Source organism: Caretta caretta, chromosome 2, assembly GCF_965140235.1.
Source record: "Caretta caretta isolate rCarCar2 chromosome 2, rCarCar1.hap1, whole genome shotgun sequence".
NCBI lineage: Eukaryota > Metazoa > Chordata > Testudines > Cheloniidae > Caretta > Caretta caretta.
In genome coordinates this window covers 144,256,657-144,273,872 of record NC_134207.1, presented here as the reverse complement: position 1 = coordinate 144,273,872, position 17,216 = coordinate 144,256,657, and positions in this window count along the sequence as shown.

Genomic DNA, 17,216 nt, shown 5'->3' with positions numbered 1-17,216 from the left:
TTCATCTTTGACTATGTGATTTTTCTATTACATAACTTTTTGTTTATTTTTTCCTAAGCAGGCCTCTGTTCTGCAGCCTGGGTGGAGTGATACTGGGGGCAGGTTTCATTCCTTCAGGGGTGACAAACCAGAAGAGAAAATTTGGAGTGTCTGGTCTAGTTAAGAACTCAGAGGATAGATCTGAGGAGACTCAGGACCAGAAGGGTTATCGGGGTCGACCTGAAAGGAGTAAATAAGCAGGTGGAAGCTAGGGTGAGACTATTATGCTTGTAGGCTGGCTACTGGTATCGGAGCTCTGACCAATAGCAGCATAGCATTAAAGGCACCCAGATTACAAGACAGACAGTGAAGGAACCCATTAGTGGTGTGGTTGATCCTTAAAATGTCACAGCACTATGTCAAAAATAGCATTAGCTGTTTCTGAGTCACTGACAATTCAGATGAAAATGATCTTGAGTACTACGGATCAGTATCCTAACAGATAAAGCACAAGATGGAGTATTAGTTTGGGGGGAGGGATAGCTCAGTGGTTTGAGCATTGGCCTGCTAAACCCAGGGTTGTGAGTTCAATCCTTGAGGGGGCCATTTAGGGATCTGGGGCAAAAATTGGGGATTGGTCCTGCTTTGAGCAGAGGGTTGGACTAGATGATCTCCTGAGCTCCCTTCCAACCCTGAGATTCTATGATTAGTTGGTGTGTACTACAGACCACAAAATCAAACTAGGAAACAGGATGACTACCTCCTTATGCACCTTCCTATAATGTGTAGGAAAATTTTTTGCATGATCATGGGGGACTTCAATTAGAGTGACATATGCTGGAGGTCGCATGCTTCCAGTACTAAACCATCCTGGGAATTTCTAAGTATTATACATGAAAATTTCCAAATTCAGAATGTGTTGTATCCCACATGAAGGCATTCTTATCTTGACAGATAAAGAGCAACTGATCCCAGAGCTAACAATGAATGGTAACCAAGGGTACATCTACCCTGGGGAAGAAAAAAATAAAACAACACCTGTACAACAGCAAATCTCAAATCTTGGCTCAACTGACTCAGGTTCACAGGGCTTGCACTATGGTGCTTAAAATAACTCTGTATGTTCCTCCAGGCTTGGAGACTCACTGCCCGTGTTTTTTTGCAACATAGCCATATCCTTAGGACAAATGATCATGACTTGATAACATTTATAATATGCAAACAGAATAAAGTCCAGTCCAGTGATATATTTACTTGGTGCTTTAAAAGGGCCAATTTCATAAAGCTGAAAATAATTAGGAGCCAAACAGCTGATTTGGAATAATTTAATCAGAAAAATGTTGATAATTGTGAATTGTTTATGAACACTTTACTAGATGCACCAAAAGACACAATCAAGGAAGAAGGTTGTATTGGCTACAAACCAAGATTACAGAGAGGAAATAAAGACAGTAAATATGTATATAAATGGGAAAAGGGGATGCTGATAGTAATGAATATAATTTAGAAGCTAGGAATTGTAGAGAATTGGTAAGGGAAGCAAAAGAACATAAGGAGAAATATACAGCCACTCCAGTTTATACACAGCACGTACTCATAAAATGTGCAGCAAAAGAACAATGTAAAGCTGACTCAGCTAAACTACATCTGTCATGCACCACTCTGGGGCTAAGAGCAAAGCAATATCAGTTAGTGGAAAACAGTAGTCTTGTTAGTATGGCCCGGATGAGAAGCACACCAATCCATGGGAATACAGTTCAGGGACAAAGACTGATCGCCCACAGACAGCAAGACCCAGTCCAACTCTGTACAACCATCAGAGGATAAGGGTTGATGCAAGATGAGAAATAAAGACAACCCACAGAGCTGACCTGAAGGAAAAGGACGTACTAGCACAAACCCCAGTGCAAAGCACACCAACCCAGAGAAGAACCAAAGCTCATCTGGGTTGTCGTGTATGTGCCCATCCAGAGAGACTTATCCTAAGGATGAGGTCAGAATGCATCATACAGCAAAAGCAGTCAGAGATCATCTATGACCAAGTGCTGTGTAGGCACTAGCTCAGATGGCATCCAATAAATGCCATCAATCCTATGGCAGCAGCAGATTTCAGTGCAACACAAGAACAGCTATCAGATACACAGTGAATGATATGAAAAGAGCCACAGAAAACAGGCAATTTTCATAGGTATCCTTTGTACATTCTCCTTCCAGTGGCCTATTGTATAGATTTATTAATAGTGGGATTGTCTACTAGTGCTAAAAACATCATTTGGGGTTGCTGCTGTGTGCCCTCTACTGTTGCCTCTGGTTTTGCAAAAGCTGCAGCAACCACGCTTTTCCTCATACGCGAATGGGTAGTGATCAATGGCTCGATGTCTAGTTGGTAGCCGGCATCAAGCAGAGTGCTCCAGGGGTCGGTCCTGGGGCCGGTTTTGTTCAACATCTTTATCAATAATCTGGATGATGGGATTAATTGCATCCTCAGCAAGTTTGCAGATGACACTAAGCTGAGGGGGAGAGGTAGATACACTGGAGGGTAGGGATAGGGTTCAGAGTGATCTAGACAAATCGGAGGATTGGGCCAAAAGAAATCTGATGAGGCTCAACAAGGACAAGTGCAGAGTCCTGCACTTAGGAAGGAAGAATCCCATGCACTGCTACAGGCTGGGGACCGAACAGCTAAGCAGCAGTTCTGCGGAAAAGGACCTGGGGATTACAGTGGACGAGAAGCTGGATATGAGTCAGCAGTGTGCCCTCGTTGCCAAGAAGGCCAAAGGCATATTGGGCTGTATTAGTAGGAAGATTGCCAGCAGATCGAGGGAAATGATTATTCCCTTCTATTTGGCACTGGTGAGGCCACACCTGGAGTATTGCATCCAGTTTTGGTCCCTCCCCCTACTACAGAAGGGATGTGGACAAATTGGAGAGAGTCCAGCGGAGGGCAATGATAATGATTAGTGGGCTGGGGCACATGACTTACGAGGTGAGGCTGAGGGAAATGGGGTTATTTAGCCTACAGAAGAGAAGAGTGAAGGGAAATTTGATAGCAGCCTTCAGCCACCTGAAGGGGGGGGGTTCCAAAGAGGATGGAGCTAGGCTGTTCTCAGTGGTGGCAGATGAGAGAACAAGAAGCAGTGGTATCAAGTTGCAGTGGGGGAGGTCTAGGTTGGATATTAGGAAACGCTATTTCACTAGGAGGGTGGTGAAGCACTAGAATGGGTTAGCTAAGGAGATGGTGGAATCGCCATCCATAGAGGTTTTTAAGGCCCAGCTTGACAAAGCCTTGGCTGGGATGATTTAGTTGGTGTTGGTCCTGCTTTGAACCAGTGGATTGGACTAGATAACCTGCTGAGGTCTCTTCCAACCCTAATATTCTATGATTCGATGATTAGCCAGAACCTTCTTCTGGCTAGTCACCAGTCTTACAAAACACTTTTAGAAAGTATAGCAGGTGCTACCTTGTACCCTGTTTTTGATGCATATCCTCTCCCTACAGGTATTTTGGCACAAACTGAGATGTTTCTTATGTGGGAGATCGGGCTACTATTCAAAAGGTAAAATGTAGGAGACTTAGAAATGTTGTCTAACTGCCTCCTTGGTGTCCCTCTTCCTTCAGAAAGGAACAGCAATATGCATGGTTAATAGAAATGGTTGGATATTTTCTGATGAAACATTTTTCCATTGGAAAACAACAATTCAAAGGTGAAAATATTTCACGGAAACATACCGTCTGATTAAAATTTGCTTAAAAACAAATATTGGGGGAAAAAACATTTTGATAAGGTTGAAACTTATCGAACTTTTTAGAATGGAACATTTTAATTTGCTGTTTCAAAATGACTTTGTTTCAATGTTTTAAATGTTATATTATAAAGTATCATATAAAATGAAAAAGTTAAAATGAGAATACAACTTTTTGATTTTGTCAAAATAAAATATTTAGATCAACCTAAATTGCATTTTTCTCTGAATTCAGTATGCAAGATATTTTGTTTTATTGTTTTTATTCTATTCTGGAATGGAAGAAATTTCAAATTGTTAAATTTGCCCAAAACAAAAAAATCCAGTTCCTGCAGAGCTCTAAAGATTAACAGTACTGTTCTTCAGTTTTTATTTACTCTCAATTTATTTTCTAGCTAATGTGAAGTAGACTAAAGTGAGCCAGTTTGTAACTATTACCCATTTTCTCACACCTTATGAAACTTTACAATGGGCATTATTCATACAGTCACCAGCCTCTTTTAATAGCTCATCTGTAATCCAATTGCCTTTCCCGGCCTGAGCTATTTGTTTACTGTCGTTTTAAATCTCTTCCCACATAAGATTGCAGTTCTCTTGTGAAGATGATTATCTTGCGACAGTGGAATATGAGTTCTCTTTTTGACTTACACTTTGTCACAACATGTTCCACAGCAATTACTTACCAGTTGCTCATTTTCGGACACTGAAGAAAGAAGGGAATGTTTGGGGGATTTAAAAATAAAAATTATTAAACAAATGAAAAGTTACTTCAGTATAGTCCCCCTCTCACTTGGCTGCTGAAATTCCAGACACCATTCCTGGATGAATCTCTGCATAACTTATTCCACCACCTGTTGTATCTTTCAGTCATCTTTCACTCAACTGACACTTCCATTGAGAAGCCATCTCAGCTACCCCGTTTACCTTGACCATGTTTAGTATCTCATATTATCCACTGCTGCTCTTTTATTGGCCTTCCTTGTGCTAGCTTTATCACATAATTTTCAGGGTAACCTTTCCCATCACAGATAACAGCTGAGCTGAGTATCATCTTGGGGTGAGGGCCTGATCCTACAGCTGTTTCATGAGTGAAACTTTCAATCAGGGAAGGGAAGGGAAACTCAGTCTCTTTGTTAGCACTCAAAACCATTTGTTCATTTCTGCTTAGCAGCTGTCCATGGCAAATCAGATGCATTGTGGTACTTTCTCCATTTGATAGGAAAGCATGGCGTTTAGAACCAGCCTGCCTTTGGGAGATGTAGCAAGTCAAGCTGTTTAAATTTTAGCTACTGAAATAAGTGCCACAGAATGGTTCAAAGAAATGTACGTGTGTTTTAATGCCACTACAGAATAAAATGGCAACAGACACTCTGTTCTTACAAAGAAGTCGTTATTCAGATGGCTTATCCACGTACATGGAGCAGCAACACTAGTTGTTATACTGAGGTTTCCAGTAGCCCTAAGAAAACCTAACTTCTAAATTGGCAGAGTGGCATTCTATATTACAGTGCTATATCATAGGTTGTCTTTTCTCACATCATTATCTTTTCAGAAGCTAGATTTCCTTTACATTTTAATTTATTCACATCCTCTTGTGCAATGTAGTTGCCTGGTTCCTCTATAGCAGAATACAAATAAACTTTTCAAACTTTTCAGTTGGCTCTGCTTGTATATTTGAGTATCATTTTGTCTTAGATTAAGAAGACTGCCATAATATAGGACTGAAATATTTAGAGGGGCCCTTACTATTATCACATGATTTACATCTGATTTGAGTATCTTGCCTTCACTCTGCTTACACTGATGGCAATAGAGAGAGGCCCCGGTGTTGAGCTAAAATTAATTCCCCAACTTGAAATGAGTTTACATCAAACCTTGTTTTTTTCATGGCAAAGGAACAGAGGAGACAGTTCATTTTGCTATGGTCATTCACAATAATTTTCTCTATTGATTTCTCTGTATTTAATTAGTTTAGTTTTTTGGTGGTTTGATAAAAGTAGCAGGGTGAATTTATATAATTTTCCCCTCTGTAACAGCATGTAATGCACAAACACTATACCTGCAGCTGTGCTGATGCACAAATGAGTAAGCAAAGAAATAGCACTGATGATTTCCCCTTACACTCACCATTTCATCCTATTGGAAGGGAAACTAATGTTTGCCAAATGTAAATTGACATTTGGGCCCAAAGTCAAGTGGGAGCTTTGCCTGCATTAGGTCTGCAGAATAAATACTCTTGTTTTCAAATTGCTATGGTTATTATACAAACAATGAAGAATAACAGAGAAATATAGTTGTGGGAAATGTAGTAGGTGTGTAATGGAGTCTTGCCCTTTCACACCAGCAGAGAATTTGACACCTATGTTGTCGAGCCCATTTAAAATATTGTGTTCATTTTCTTCCTATTTCTCCTGAATATTGCAGAGTAGTAAAAACTCAGCCTACAGGATGAATAGTTATTCTGCTGTCTCTCAGCAAGGAAGAAGCTGAAGATATTAATCAGCATTGCAATATTAGATGGTCTGTCAAGCAAACTGATCAGACCCCACTAGCCACAAGACTTTGATCTAGAGAGATTCCGAGCCACACTATTCTGTGGTATATTTAAATAACTGCCTGGGAAGGAGGAATAACTTAGATATTCAAGGTCCAGTCCTGGAAACTCTTTCTTACACACGTAGTCCTTACGAGAATCTCATTGGAAATAATGGCTCTTCTCATGTAAGTAAGGGCTAACTATGTAAGTAATGTTTTTCAGGATAGGACCTTCTATTAGTATATACCTGATATGAAATGTAAACAAGAGTCTTTATGAATCTACACTATCTCAAGCAGTATTTGTAGTGCTTCTTCCCCTTCAATGTTCTTTTCCATCCACGCAAGGATTCGTGTTCAAAAAATCAATAGGTGCCCCTTTCTGTATATTGTAATTATTGTGTATGTTAAACAACCCCAAAAACCTGTTAGATCAGGAAAGTTATATTGTGGGAACAAAATTTCAATTTCCACTCAACCCTTTGAAATATTTCTTCTGGTAATTAGACTTTATTTTCCAATTAGTTCATATTTAACCATTTCCTTTCTCTGTGGCACTTTATATAATGCACTTAAATGTTAGCTGTTGCACTTACTTTTCTGGTGATTTTCTTATTTTGGTGCTTGAGAACCTAAATCCTTTCACAAAAATCCCAGGAGTGAGGACAGAAATTCCAGCAGGACAGGTTGCAATTATATCCTTAAAAACATTCACCCTGCTTTTTATTGTTAATAAATTTTCACAATGCTTGGGAAAAAAATAAGCAGGGAGACACAGGACACACTGTTCAGTGCTGAATGTAAATTGATTAATATCCTAACTGAGCACAAAAGAAACATTTCCTGATGAAAAGACAAACATGAAGAGAAATCAAGCTTAACAACTGCTGACAAGGTTGATTTATGGTGGAGGAGAATAAACATGTAAAACCTTCAGACTATCATTACAAAGTCAATGGATGACAAATGAGGCTTCATGAATGATGGAGGCTTTTGAGGACAACATTCTACAGCCTAATTGTGGAGAAATAAAAGGATATTTATGAATTACAGCATTACGCAAAAGGGCTGCAATTTGATCTTTTAGGAATCTATAACTCAACCTCTTGAAATTTCCCTCTGGACTAAAATATGGTAAAAAAAGAACTCAAATATAGTTAGAACTCAAAGAACAAAATCAGAATTGCAACTTTAAGGTTTATATATCTATGTAGAAAACAAGAGGAAACATTCCGTATATTTTTACAGCTAAAATATTCAATATATTTCACTTTTAAATCTCATAATTATAAATCAACAGAGATTGTGGTTTTAACTAGAGCTGTTGATTAGTTGTAGTTAACTCACACCATTAACTCAAAAAAATTAATCGCAAAAACATTAATCACGATTAATCACATTGTTAAACAATAAAATATCGATTGAAATTTATTAAATTTATGGATGTTTTTCTACATTTTCAAATATATTAATTTCTATTACAACACAGAATACAAAGTGTACAGTGCTCGCTTTATATTATTTTTATTACAAAAATTTGCACTATAAAAATTACAAATAAAAGAAATACTATTTTTCAATTCACCTCTTACAAGTACTGTAGTGCAATCTCTTTATTGTGAAAGTAACTTCCAAATGTAGATTTTTTTTTATTACATAACTGCACTCAAAAACAAAATAATGTAAAACTTTAGAGCCCACAAGTCCACTCAGTCCTACTTCTTGTTCAGTTAATTGCTAAGACAAACAAGTTTGTTTACATTTATGGGAGATAATCGTGCCTGCTTCTTATTTACAATTTCACCTGAAAGTGAGAACAGGCATTCACATGGCACTTTTGTAGCCAGTGTTGCAAGGTATTTACATGCCAGATATGCTAAACATTCGTATGCCCCTTAATGCTTTGGCCACTGTTCCAGAGGACATGCTTCCATGCTGTTGAGTTTTGTTAAAAAAAAACAGTGTGTTAATTAAATTTGTGACTGAACTCCTTGGGGGAGAATTGTTTGTCTCCTGTTCTGTTTTACTTGCATTCTGCCATATATTTCATGTTGTAGCAGTCTTGGATGATGACCCAGCATGTGTTGTTTATTTTAAGAACACTTTCACAGAGGATTTGACAATATGCAAAGAAGGTACCAATGTGAGATTTCTAAAAATAGCTACCGCACTCAACCCAAGGTTTAAGAATCTGAAGTGCCTTCCAAAATCTGATCGGGACTGGGTGTGGAGCATGCTTTCAAAAGTCTTAAAAGAACAACACTCCGATGAGGAAACTACAGAACCTGAACCACCAAAAGGAAAATCAACCTGCTGGTGGCATCTGACTCAGAAGATGGAAATGAACATATGTTGGTCTGCTCTGCTTTGGATCGCTATAGAGCAAAACCCGTCACCAGGAGAGATGCATGTCCTCTGGAATGGTGGTTGAAGCATGAAAGGACACATGAAGCTTTAGCACATCTGGCACGTAAATATCTTGTGATGCCGGCTACAACAGTGCCATGCAAACTCCTGTTCTCACTGTCAGGTAACATTGTAAACAAGAAGCGGGCAACATTATCTCCTGCAAATTGTAACCAAACTTGTTTGTCTGAGCAATTGGCTGAAGTAGGAGTGAGTAGACTTGTGAGTCGGCTCTAAAGTTTTACATTGTTTTATTTTTTGAATGCAGTTTTCCCCATAATTCTGAATTTGTAAGTTCAACTTTCATGATAAAGGGATTGCAATACAGTACTTGTATTAGATTAAAAACAAAAGACCTAGTATTTTTCAATTACTGTGAAAATATTTATATAATCCAACTGTACACTTTGTATTCTGTGTTGTAACTGAAATCAATATATTTGAAAATGTAGAAAACATCCAAAAATATTTAAAGAAATGGTATTCTATTATTGTTTAAGAGTGCGATTAATCCTGATTAGTTTTTTTAATTGCTTGACAGCCCTAATTTTAACACATTGATGGAATATCCAGAAAGTGTATTAATAGGTCTTTAAAAAGTTCTCAAAAACCTGCTCAACTGAAGACTAAGAATATTAGCCTAGGTTAAACATACCAGAGCAATGCCTCCCCCTCACCCTCTCAAAGTCCTATGCGCTTTCAAAGCTGAGATTATTTCATTTCAATCATCCACTGTGTGAAAAAAAGTTTCATCTTTTGAAAAATAGATCATTTTTCAACAAAAAATTCAATTTATGGTCGCTACTTTCTTTCTATGCATACATCACTGATCCATTGAAATGTCATATTTCTCTGGAGCAGTTGTGAAGTATCTACATTGTCAAATGTGAAAAAAGATTCATGTCCCTTTTTTGTTTTAGATTGGAATTGTAATTTATAAACTGTTCATTATTATAAGGCTATTTTGTCATAGATTTACTCTGCAATTTAGTGCAGCTTTCAGAAGAGTTTCAAATCCTGCTGTACATGAAGGATTTTAGCTTCTAGTACTTTAGGAGTCAGATTGTAACCATCTATGGTATCTATTGTGATAAGTTTAAAACTTATTATACTTTGGGGGGGCTGGGGAGGACTGTGTTCCGTAAAACCTTTCTTCCATATCACTCAGCTAGTTCATATAAGTATATATTTTCCATATAATCTGGTCTGTTTGCATGGTATATATCCAGAAAGTTTATTAATAATTTGCACTGTCTGGATTAGATTCTGTAAACATTTCTACCTCTGATGTTTAAACTCTGTATCTATTTTGTTTGAAATGTATATTAATAAACCCTTGCCCTTCTGGTTTTCCATAGAGACTGGTTACAGTGAGATGATTAGCTGCCTCATACACTCCACAGTCTCAATAAGATTGTTTGTAAACCAGTAGTCCAAAATCTACTGGCAACAGTTAGTTGAGTAGACATTTCATGCCACAGATTTTATATTTGATTATGTACAGTACAAAGCTGTGAAACTTGCTAATGGTAATGTATTACCAGCTACAAAAAAGGGGATCAGTGTTGGAGTGCCAAACCGAGAGCGTAACTGGGTTCTAAGTCATTTGTATAAAAGTCTCTTTGGTAGCGCATCGGAGATCATATACTTGTTTCATTGATTTTGTCTTTAAGTGCTGTCTAACAGTAGAAAAGAAAAGGAGTACTTGTGGCACCTTAGAGACTAACCAGTTTATTTGAGCACATTGTCTACTGCAGTTTCCAGGGTATGCATCCGATGAAGTGAGCTGTAGCTCACGAAAGCTCATGCTCAAATAAATTGGTTAGTCTCTAAGGTGCCAAAAGTACTTCTTTTCTTTTTGCAAAGACAGACTAACACGGCTGTTACTCTGAAACCTGTCAGTAGAAAAGGTCACTCATATCATCGGATGTTGTAATTTTGCAAGGAAACCCAGCATCTCATGTGGTATTTTTACTATCAATAGCTCTTTGACAATGTGTCACATCTATGTTTTTGGAATGATTGTACAAATGTAGTGAGGGTAACACTCTTACATTCATTTTGTAGAGAAGAAGAAGTAGCAATTCATATTTCTCTATCTTCTTTCCAGGTATTTTCACGCTGCAAGGTACATTTTTCACTACATCAAACACATAGATATGTGGTGTACTTTCTGCCGTACAGGGATAATGATTTTCTTCTCTTACAGGCCATTAATTAGACAGTAGGAAAAGGAGCATTTCTGATGGTGAAAAAATCCAGATGGCTTTCAACAAGCATATTTCTCCAGCAGCCAGATACTCACCTCTGCTCCAGCCCCTTTACACTGCGTAAAATGGCCAGATCAGCATAAAGAGATTCTAAACACCCCTGTGACACATGGCTAGAAAGGGTTAAACATCCTGCAAAATAAATAACCCTCAAAAGATATATGAGGAGATAATGTTTGTGTTTTTGTGTATTTACACATGTATGAGTAGGGTAGACAATGTAATCAACAGTCCCTGTCTATGTCACCTGGAGTACTGTGTCCAGTTTTGGGCCCCACACTATAAGAAGAAGGTGGAAAAATTGGAAAGAGTCCAGCGGAGGGCAACAAAAATGATTAGGGATCTGGAGCACATGACCTATGAGGAGAGGCTGAGGGAACTGAGTAGCAACCATGTTAGTCTGTATCCTCAAAAAGAAAAGGAGTACTTATGGCACTTAGAGACTAACAAATTTATTTGAGCATAAGCTTTCATGAGCTACAGCGGAAACTGCAGAACCACCTGATCAACATCCTATACAGCAAACAGGGAAGGATTAAGAAGGCATGCATCCAGTGAAGTGATCTGTAGCTCACGAAAGCTTATGCTCAAATAAATTTGTTAGTCTCTAAGGTGCCACAAGTACTCCTTTTCTTTTTGCTGAGGGAACTGGGATTATTTAGTCTGCAGAAGAGAAGAATGAGGGGGGATTTGATAGCTGCTTTCAACTATCTGAAAGGGGGTTCCAAAGAGGATGGATCTAGACTGTTCTCAGTAGTACCAGATGACAGAACAAGGAGTAATGGTCTCAAGTTGCAGTGGGGGAGGTTTAGGTTGGATATTAGGAAAAACTTTTTCACTAGGAAGGTGGTGAAGCACTGGAATGGGTTACCTAGGGAGATGGTGGAATCTCCTTCCTTAGAGGTTTTTAAGGTCAGGCTTGACAGAGCCCTGGCTGGGATGGTTTAGTTGTGGATTGGTCCTGCTTTGAGCAGGGGGTTGGACTAGATGACCTCCTGAGGTCCCTTCTGTCAAGGTTCCTTGCCCACTCTGAACTCTAGGGTACAGATGTGGGGACCTCCATGAAAGACCCCTAAGCTTATTCTTACCAGCTTAGGTTAAAAACTTCCTCAAGGTACAAACTTTGCCTTGTCCTTGAACCCTATGCTGCCACCACCAAGCGTCTTAAACAAAGAACAGGGAAAGAGCCCACTTGGAGATGTCTTTCCCCCAAAATATCCCCCCAAGCCCTACACTCCCTTTCCTGGAGAAGGCTTGATAAAAAGCCTCACCAATTTGCATAGGTGAACACAGACCCAAACCCTTGGATCTTAAGAACAATGAAAAAGCAATCAGGATCTTAAAAGAAGAATTTTAATTAAAGAAAAAGTAAAAGAATCACCTCTGTAAAATCAGGATGGTAAATATCTTACAGGGTAATTAGATTCAAAACATAGAGAATCTCTCTCGGCAAAACCTTAAGTTACAAAAAGACACAAAAACAGGAATATACATTCCATTCAGCACAGCTATTTTACCAGCCATTAAACAAAAGAAATCTAATGCATTTCTAGCTAGATTACTTATTAACTTTTTACAGGAGTTCTGAAGAGCATTCCTGATCTGTTTCTGGCAAAAGCATCACAGACAGACAGACCCTTTGACCCCGTCCCCCCTCCCCCACCTCCAGCTTTGAAAGGATTTGGTCTCTTCATTGGTCATTTTGGTCAGGTGCCAGTGAGGTTATCTTAGATTCTTTACAGGTGAAAGGGTTTTGCCTCTGGCCAGGAGGGATTTTATAGTTCTGTACACAGAAAGGTGGTTACCCTTCCCTTTATATTTATTTCCTCCTTCCAACCCTGATATTCTGTGATTCTATGCTGTATTCTGATAATTCAGAGGTCAAAAGAACATCATATCATGTAAATGAATTGTAAACACGGGATCTCTCAGTATTCATCTCTTTGAAATGTAGTGTGAATGGTGGAGGAACAAGCAAATGGCCTTATGTTAATTTGTATAGCTAAGTACCGGTGATGGACTACCCATTGAGCCTGACAATCTAGCCAGCTTTCTGTCCACCTTATAGTCCATTCATCCAATCCATACTTTTTTAACTTCTTGGCAAGAATACTGTGGGTGACCATATCAAAAGCTTTGCTAAAGTCAAGATATATCACATCCACTGCTTTCTCCATATCCACAGAGCCAGTTATCTCATCATAGAAGGCAATCAGGTTGGTCAGGCATGACTTTTTCTTGGTTAAACCATGTTGACTGTTCCTGATCACCTTCCTCTCCTCCAAGTGCTTCAAAATGTATTCCTTGAGGACCTGCTGCATGATTGTGTGGGGGACTGAAGAGAATCTGTAGTTCCCCGTGTTCTCTTTTTTCCCTTTTTTAAATATGGGCACTATATTTGCCTTTTTTCAATTGTCCAGGACCTCCCCCGATTGCCACAAATTTTCAAAGATAATGGCCAATGGCTCTGCAATCACATCAGCCAACTCCCTCAGCACCCTTGGACGCATTAGATCTGGACCATGGACTTGTGCATGTCCAGCTTTTCTAAGTAGTCCTTAACCTGTTTTTTCACCACTGAGGGCTGCTCATCTACTCCCCATGCTGTGTTGCCCAGTGCAGCAATCTCCAAAAACTTCCTGTGCACTGCTGTATTGCTCTCCCAGAAGATGTTAGGGTGACTGAAGTCCCCCATTAGAACCAGGGCCTGTGATCTGGAGACTTCAGTTAGTTGTCCAAAGAAAGCCTCGTCTACCTCATCCTTCGGTGGTCTACAGTACACTGCCACCATGTCATCACCCTTGTTGCTCTCATCTCTAAACTTAACCCAAAGACTCTCAACAGGCTTTTCTCCAGTTTCAAACTGGAGCTCTGAGTAATCATACCGCTCTCCTACATACAGTGCAACTCCTACACCTTTCCTCCCGTACCTGTCCTTCCTGAACAGTTTATACTCATTCATGACAGTGCTCCAGTCATGTGAACTGCCCCACCAAGTTTGTTATTCCAGTCACATCATAGTTCCTTGACTGTGCCAGGACTTCCAATTCTTCCTGCTTGCTTATCACGCTTCTTGCATTCATATACAGGCACCTAAGAAAACTAGCTGATTGCCCTACTTTCTCAGTATGAATCAGGAGGCTTCCCATCTTGTACCCTCCTCCTTGTGTTTCCTCTCGGTATCCCACTCCCCCACTTACCTCTGGGCTTAGGTCACCATCCCCTGGCAAACCTAGTTTAAAGCCCTCCTCACGAGGTTAGCAAGACTGCCTGAGAAGATGCTTTTCCCTCTCTTCGCTAGGTGGATCCCATGTCTTCCTAGCAATCCCTCTTCCCTGAACAACATCCCCTGGTCAAAAAATCCAAAGCCCTCTCTCCAACACCACCTGCATAACCACACATTCACCTCCACAATTCGATGGTCCTTACCTGGGCCTTTTTCTTCAACAGGGAGGATGGATGAGAACATGACTTGCACCTCAAACTCCTTTATCCTTCTTCCCAGAGCCATGTAGTCTGCAATGATCCACTCAAGGTCATTCTTGGCAGTATCATTGGTGCCCACGTGCAGAAGTAGGAAGGGGTAGCGGTCCGAGGTCTTGATCAGTCTCGGAAAACACTCCGTCACATCCTGGATTCTAGCTCCTGGCAAGCAGCACACTTCGAGTCTCCCGGACTGGTCGGCAGATGGATGATTCTGTCCCCCTTAGGAGGGAGTCCCCAACCACCACCACCCGTCTCCTTTTCTTGGGAATAGTGGTCATGGAACCCCCATCCTAGGGCAATGCATCCCAGGCCTTCCAGCCGATGGGGTCTCCTTCTAATACCTTCCCTCAGAGGGCTCTTTCAATTCCTTCTCTGTAGTAGTACCTGTGGACAGAGCCTCAAAAACGGTTTCACACCTCTATCTGCATTGTGGGTACATAGGTTCTCCTCTTTCTTCTTCTGGAGGACACCTGCTCCCAATACTCTTCGCCGCTCTGCACTGCACTCTGATTCTTCAGCATATTTTGCTTCCAGAACAAAACACCGACTTCTATCCAGAAAATCTTCATTTTCTCTGATGCAATGCAGGGTTGATGCCTGGTTCTCTAGTCCTCTAACCTTCTCTTCTAATATGCAGACTAATAGTTAACTTAAGGCTATAGTTTGTCATCACTATGATTTCCCTGACAAAAATTGTGACTTGTAGGGGTTTTTTTTCAGGCACAGGCCTGGTCCTTTTCAGCCCAGGTTGCTTCTACTGAATAAGATGCTTCCTTGAATTTATACACATTTATAACTTATCATCGGAAGAACCCAATGCACAGCTACAGACTAGGGACCGAATGGCTAGGCAGCAGTTCTGCGGAAAAGGACCTGGGGTGACAGTGGACGAGAAGCTGGATATGAGTCAGCAGTGTGCCCTTGTTGCCAAGAAGGCCAATGGCATTTTGGGATGTATAAGTAGGGGCATAGCGAGCAGATCGAGGGACGTGATCGTCCCCCTCTATTCGACATTGGTGAGGCCTCATCTGGAGTACTGTGTCCAGTTTGGGCCCCACACTCCAAGAAGGATGTGGATAAATTGGAGAGAGTCCAGCGAAGGGCAACAAAAATGATTAGGGGTCTGGAACACATGACTTATGAGGAGAGGCTGTGGGAACTGGGATTGTTTAGCCTGCAGAAGAGAAGAATGAGAGGGGATTTGATAGCTGCTTTCAACTACCTGAGAGGTGGTTCCAGAGAGGATGGTTCTAGACTATTCTCAGTGGTAGAAGAGGACAGGACAAGGAGTAATGGTCTCAAGTTGCAGTGGGGGAGGTTTAGGTTGGATATTAGGAAAAACTTTTTCACTAGGAGGGTGGTGAAACACTGGAATGCGTTACCTAGGGAGGTGGTAGAATCTCCTTCCTTAGAGGTTTTTAAGGTCAGGCTTGACAAAGCCTGGCTGGGATGATTTAATTGGGGATTGGTCCTGCTTTGAGCAGGGGGTTGGACTAGATGACCTCCTGAGGTCCCTTCCAACCCTGATATTCTATGATTCTATGATCTTTGGTGTTTTGCTCACTTTTTGTACACTTTAACTAATGACAGCTGATTAACACTTTGCTAATGGAAAATAAATACAATCATAATTAAAATATTGCAGGCCATGGCTTTTTAAAATTAACATAATGACTCTTGCTTCCCTCCTCTCCTACAGCCCCCAACAATCAGCAGTCTTACTAAGCTGTAACATTTTCAAAACTGGAGCTTAATGTCAGAGGATGACCTATTTTTTCCTGACAGGTACTCAATTCTTTGACCCCTACCAAAGGAATAACTCTTGTATTTTTGTCTAAATCTTGTGTTGAACAGAGACATCCAATATAGTAATAGTTTTTGTTATTCATACTTCCCTGCCTTCTGTTTCTGTGCTTGCTTCTTTAGAGAATCAGTAAAATGGAGAGCCTCCAGTGATAATTTTCCCTAAATGCTAAGAAGGTTGTTGGAAACATTTCTCACTTAATAGAAATCAACATTTATCTCTTGTTGGATCATTATCAAGCAGAGGATGAATTGGATCATACATGTTGTCAATGCTTCCATGTACAGTACTTTCTCAGGTTTGTTATTTTTCTTTTTAAGTGTTATCAGTGGTCAATGTGCAACACTCTACAAAAATCTTATGTAAATCATTTTCTTTACCTCCTAACTGGTGCCAAATAACATGGTTTTGGATGGGAGTTCAGTTCACCAATATTGATATTCTCTAAGCTCTGGTATTTTCTGATAATGATAAATGTATTACCTTGAATGACTCGTATTAGTTGATTTTTAGATACCGTTGAGACAAACAATGGTTTAGAATAGTTTGATTATCTGAACTAATATTACAAATACAAGTTAGAATTCTCACAAGTTTTGAACTGTTTCTCCCTGCTTATTTTTCATTTCATGTCTAGGACATATTTGCAAATTAATGAAATCAAACAGCATTATCCACATAGGGCTCCTGAATATTTTCTCCTATGGAAGGGATCCCTGGGGAGGAAATATCACTTGGATCCCCTCACAGAGATTTTCCCACAGTGTCCAGTTGTTGGGTGTGATTTGCTTCCCTGAAGTAAAAGCTGTCAGCCTGCCTCCCATACCTGACAGGTTCCTCACCCTCTCCTCCCACCATCTGTGAGATGCCAGGGGTATCTGCATGGTGTCTCTGGTTCTTCCAGTTAGCACAGTACTGTTAAGCAGAACTACCAAGGACCTCCTCCGGTCAGTGCAGTCTCCAAGAGGTAGACTCTGTAGAGACACTAATCA